The sequence below is a fragment of the Suricata suricatta genome, chromosome 5, assembly GCF_006229205.1.
Source record: "Suricata suricatta isolate VVHF042 chromosome 5, meerkat_22Aug2017_6uvM2_HiC, whole genome shotgun sequence".
Taxonomy (NCBI): domain Eukaryota; kingdom Metazoa; phylum Chordata; class Mammalia; order Carnivora; family Herpestidae; genus Suricata; species Suricata suricatta.
Window position 1 is genome coordinate 148976008 of NC_043704.1, and position 6203 is coordinate 148982210.

General features: G+C 43.0%; 1 long non-coding RNA gene across 1 annotated transcript in view; it reads right to left on the reverse strand.

The window, feature by feature from the left end:
- Positions 1-1424: 1424 nt before the first annotated feature.
- LOC115291464 overlaps positions 1425-6203 on the reverse strand; it is a 15266-nt gene continuing 10487 nt past the window's right edge. The window contains exon 3 of the long non-coding RNA XR_003908460.1: positions 1425-1495. This is a non-coding gene — a long non-coding RNA (uncharacterized LOC115291464). The remainder of the gene's footprint in view (positions 1496-6203) is intronic.

The window sequence follows — 6203 nt, forward strand, 5'->3', positions numbered from 1 at the left end:
AGAAGGAACGTTGTGCTGGCCTCTTGGTGACTTTTCCCAGGTACCTATTTCCACTGAAGAGCAAGGGCACAGAAGCAGGGAGCTGGGGTCCGAATCGATGGCATTATGCTGATACACTAAGTCTGTATTACGTATCTCTGACTGACTCAGTGTGCAGCCATATGGCCCAGCAGACTGAGCCAAGGGTGAGTGATGGTCTGGGGAGGCCAAAGAAAATCCTGGAGACAGAGATCAAGACAGAGGTTTATTGGGGGAACTTAGCATACAGGGGGTCCAGGAGCAGCTGACTGGACAAAGTTTCGGCTGCCGGGATCTATGTGCAGCAAGTTTTTATTCATAACAACCTAATCTAGCAACTATCGATGGCCCTTCTCCTCCGTGAACGGCCCGTGTTTCCAAGGAGATTAAGGGCTGCCACCCAGACCCTCTTCATTGGCCACGGCTGCAGCCCTTGACTTTGAACATTGAACAACACGTTCTTCTGCACATTCTGTTTGATGGGAATCAAGATAGTGATTAACAGAGGCATGCTGGGTATGCTTGCACAAGCTAGCTCTCCAGTGTGTACCATACACCCTGTCTCCCATTGAGTCATTTAAAAACCTCTTTCCAATTCCCATATGGGCACTTTTACCCATTCTTTTTATTTATTCATTTAAAATATTTATTAAATACTGAGATGCTCTTTGCAAAAAAATATTATCTCCATAGATCTGAGATTTGAGATGGGTCCCTTCAGCTTCCTGCAAATGAAAACTTGGGTTGTAGAGAGGAAAAATGGGATGTTTCCACTGAAATCTTGAAGATACCCTGATGACACATGTGTCACAAACTAGAAAGAGATTCATAGGAAGAAATGCTACGCGGGTCATTCCATATTTTCAGACATTGTCTTTTAACTACGATATCCTGGTATTCTCTAAAGACCCTTTTCTCCTGGATTCCTATGCTGTGAGACCCCAGCCCCAGGTGGGGTGGAGACATCCACATCCTCATTCTGCCTCCCAGGAGCATGGAAACCTGTAGCGGTCAAGTGCACCACCACTGTCCTCCGTGCCCAGTTGAATACCTCTCCCTCACTTCTGCTGACACCATCTCTGGAAGGCATAGATGGCCACACTGTGTAAGCGAACCAATCAGTGTCCAAGATGAGACCCCAAAAGGCAACAAATTCATTTGCCTTCTTGTTTCCTCTTTAGGTTGTAAGAGTGAATTTTTATTCATTCAACAAATTGTTGAACCCCTTCATGTTGAAGGTGAAACACTCTGCCTTTAAAAGCAGCTTCACTGTGAAAGGCATCTCCTCAGAACATTTACCCCTGCAGCGTGTGGGGTAGCCAGCTTCCAAGATGCTCTCCTAGTGATGCCCACTTCCCCCGTCCCCACTCACGTGTACTTCCCTCCTGTATCATACCAAGGTTGGTCCGCGGTGGAAGTGACGGTCTGTGACTTTCATGGCTCAGTCGTGAAAACACTTCCGTCTCCGCCTGGCTACCTGTAGCAATGGTCAGATAATCCATGTTAGTTGTTTTAAGCCACTAAGGTTTGGGGTAATTTGTTATGCAGCAATAGTTAACTACTGACCACTGTATAATGTGTGAGGCCACAATTAATCCAGTTAAAGCTTTAAGTGGGGGCTAACAGATCAAAATGATTTGCAACAATAGAAATAACAAAGGTATAGTTGTTTATCACAAAACCGGTTTTAATAAGCTATCTAGCTATTAAATGTAATTTACTTTCTCTAATTGCCAAAGATACCATGAAAAAAATTTCTTCCTACAATACTCAACACATAGGATGCACATAATTAAGGTAAGTATGCTAACTTTGCCGGAAACTTTCAAGAACATTTTAGAAATTATAATAAATGGATTTAAAGACGCTTCTTAAAGCAGTTAATGGTAAATACAAAAAAATCTCAAAAAGGTGAGTTTAAGAAAATTGATTTTCATTGTTTCAAAATTCTCAAAACTAAGATCAATTTTCTTAATAATAGTTATCATGGATTAATCCTTATAGTAGCCTTGTGAGGAAAGTATTATTATACCCAAATTCTTAGCCTAGGAAACAGGCTTAGACAGCTGAAGTAACTTGTTTAAAGTCACCCAGAGAGTAGGTGACCAAACTAGAACTTGAACCCCATTATGAATCCTCCCTGCTTATCCCATACATTTTCCACTATAACAGAACAGGACCTTTTTCTAAAATTAGTTTTTAAGGTTTGATATGTGTTGAATGTCATTCATGTCACCACTACACATGGAAAATGAGCAGACTTAACAAATACTTATGATTTGCATTTTTAAAAGTCCTACTTTTGGGGCACCTGGGCGGTTAAGTCGGTGGAGTGTCCGACTTCGGCTCAGGCCATGATCTCACGGTTCGTGAGTTCGAGCCCCACCTCAGGCTCTGTGCTGACAGCTCAGAGCCTAGAGTCTGCTTCAGATTCTGTGTCTGCCTCTCTCCCTGCCCCTCCCCTGCTTGCAGTCTGTCTCTCTCTCTTTCGCAAAAAGAAATAAACATTTTTTTAAAAAAGTCCTACTCTTAAGTGAAAAGAAAAGGAAGGGGTTGATATCCTGAATTATTCAAGTACCCTCATTTTTTCATCCATACCTTTCACTGGTTAACTGCTCTTTTGGTTTGTTTACCACAGACAATTGTAAAACTGATAAGAACTTGAGCTTACATGAAGAGTAATTACTCCCTAGTTAATATTTAGTTAATTAAAACTAACCTAACTAAACTATGACCTATAATATAAGTTATTCCCCAGATAACATTTAGTTGATAAACTATTGTATCTTCCCTTTTTATAGCAGAGAAAATCTTTTGATGCTTCATAATTTAGTCACAGGGAAACCTCAGCGGTGGCCATTTTTGACATACTGGTATGAATTAGTAAGTTTTCTCTTGTTTTTTAAAATTTTCTACTCTGAGTATAACAAAACAATCAACATGTATTCTGTAAATATTTTTCGTAAAATTATCTATTTAATAAATACCGCAGGATCATACTATATGTTCTGCAATTTTATTTCTCAAAGAAATTCTGTCCTTTCTGTGTGATAAAAACACCCAGGAGATGGCACGCTTTGCTGAAGTGCTCACGAGTTAGGCTTCTGCTTTCTCTCAACGTGTCCTGCAGTCTCTCTATTTTTCATGTTGCTTCTTCCAGGAAGGGCCCATAGTCTCGTTTTTTTTTCATATCAGTCACATGTGAATACTTTGAAGTAGAGCGCTATGCTGTGATGCTAATGTAGTTTAGAGAAACAAGAACATTTCACGGTGTTTGAGACTGTAAAATGTAATTTAGGGTGTTTTTTGTTGAATTAGAATGTACATGTGACACGAAACTCCTCCTCCCTCTTTCTTCCATCCCTCCACACTTAAAACCACTGCCACCAATGCGTCCCTTACAGCCGACCTCAGTAGCTGCTGCGCCTTTTTGAAGCATGGATCTGTGTGCTTGGTCTCCCCTCTCCCATGTCGCTTGGACTTTGGTTCATCTAGTACCCTGTTTCCTTCCCTTGGCCGCCTTCTTCTTCTTCTTCTTCTTCTTCTTCTTCTTCTTCTTCTTCTTCTTCTTCTTCTTCTTCTTCTTCTTCTTCTTCTCTCTCTCTCTCTCTCTCTCTCTCTCTCTCTCTCTCTCTCTGTGTGTCAGTGTATAGCCTGCTGTTTGTATCAGGGGCACCTGGGTGGCTCAGTCAGTTAAGCGTCCAACTGGTGATTTCGGCTCAGGTCATAATCACAGCGTTCATGGGTTCGAGTTAATAGTGCAGAGCCTGCTTGGGATTCTCTGTCTCCTTTCTCTTTGCCCCGCCCCAACACAGGCACGCGCACACACACACACACACACACACTCTCTCTCTCTCTCTCTCTCTCTCTCTCACTCTCTCTCTCAAAATAAACTAAATAAATTTTTAAACGATGTATCCAACCCAATAACAAAAAAATTATCCCAACCTGTTAACAAAATCAAAGACCTTTTTGCAAAAATTAATTCAAGAAGCAGTAGAAAACATTAGTGGATCAATAACTAATAAGAGAAATTGGAAAAATCCTTAAAGAAAAACAATGAATCATTAATTAATCATTTTTATTTTTTTATGAATTTTTTAAAATGTTTATTTATTTTTGAGAGCTAGAGAGCCAGAGCATGAGCAGGGAAGGAATAGAGAGAGAGGGAGACACAGAATCTGAAGCAGGCTCTGGGTTGTCAGCACAGAGCCCGATGTGGGGCTTGAAACCACAAACTGTGAGATCATGATTTGGGCCGAAGTTGGGCGCTTAACTGACTGAGCCACCCAGGCGCCCCAATTAATTGTTTTTCTTTAAGGATTTTTCCAATTTGATAGTAACTATATTTATTGGCCCCGCTAAACAGTTAGCTATATTTAAAGGTCATGGACACAATTTACATAAATTATCTTAATTTATCTTCAACAACAATATAAGATAGGTACCTATTATTATTAATACTGTTTTACAGGGAAGGAAACTGAAGTTCAAGGAAGTAAAGTAAGTTGTCTTGGGGTTATATGGTTTTATTTAATTCACTTATTGGAGAAAGCTGGAATAGGACCAGATTAGTCTGATCCTTTTCACCACGTTTCCCCACTAGGTCCAGGCAATTTAATGCATGATAACACACATGTCCAGGGGATGAGAAATTTCTGTGTGTCTTTCAAACATAAAAAACAAGAAACTGGTAAAACCAGCTTAGCCTTCCAAACCTGTACTCGACATAGATGCAAAAAATCTTAAAATTTAGCCAAGTGACTCCAGGACCATAGTAAAAGGTTAATGTTGTCTGACCTAATAGAGTTTACTTTAGGAACACATGGATGTGAATCACAGCCCAGCGTGTGCCGGAATAGGTCATTCCCATCGACTTTCATGTCTTCATTTGAAACCACGCAAAGTCCCCTTTTGACTCAATAGCTTCCTCTTTCTCTTACCAAAGGCTCGCTGTCTCCGCCACCTTGACTTCCATCCTTACAGACTCTCCAGACCCCACTTAGATCGGGCTTTCCCTCGGCCCAAACTGCTCTCGAAGATTATCCTTGATTATATAAATTTCAAGGAGCAATGCTCATTCTTACCGACAGCAGTGGGCAGGCTTGAAGTATTCTCTCCACTCGGCCTCCAGGACACGGCTCTCTTGGGCCCTTCTGCTGTGGTTCTGGTGGCTCCTTCTCTTTTCCTGGCTCCCTTCATCCTCCTGACCTCTAGACGCTGGGCCCTGGCTCAGGGGTTCTTCGTTCTGCCTTATGATCTCATCCAGTCCTGGCTTTTTCATTTTTATTTTTAAATTAAATTTTATTTTATTAAAGTAACAAATACACATTTTTAAAAAGTCACATAATATTCATTAGATAATAGAAGCTATATATGTATATATGTGTTGGTTTCTGGTTTCGAAAGCCCCTAAGACTTTCTAAGTGAGGAGAACACTAGGAGCCTTCCTTGTAACACGTGTCTTTGACCCTGTCTCTGACCCAGGGCTCCTACAACTCTTATTATTATTTTAATGTTTTTATTTATTTTTGAGAGAGATACAGAATAATCTTTTTCTAAAAGGCGAGTCAGAACCGTAGAAGTGTCCCATGGATGACCATCAAATTGCCCAGGTACCAGGTCCATCTGAGTAATTGTTTTGCTTCCTTCTCCAGATGTGGCTTTTTTCCCTCCAAGGGCCGACTTGGCAGAAGTCTCAGGGGAAGTGCGCAGTGGTGGAGGAAGGGAAGGCGGTGACAGAGTTGGGGCGCCAGGGACCCCACGGACTCCTGCGGCGAAGTCTCAGCTGGGGCTGGGTGGGGCAGACAGGATGGTTGCCTTCAGACCTGCCCTCGCCTAACTCGGGATCCTTGGGCGCCTCCCCCAGAGGCCACGGTGGGGGGGGGGGGGACGCGAACGCCCTGGCAGTGCCGTCGGACCCCGCCTGGGCAAGGGGGTGCCTGGGCGTTCAGTGTGTGAGCATCTCGAAGGGCCGGGGTCAGCCTGAGCACCCAGGGGCTCCTGACTTTGGGCCGCACACCGGCCGTGTGCGCCTCGGGCGGCTGCCCCGGCCTTGTGGCTGTGGGGGCTGAGCTCCTCTAAACCGGATTCTGGCCAGAAAGTGATGTGCCCATGCTTCTGCAGAGGATGGGGTTGGGGGGACTGGCCTGCCGTGTGTGTGTGTGTGTGTGTGTGTGTGTGTG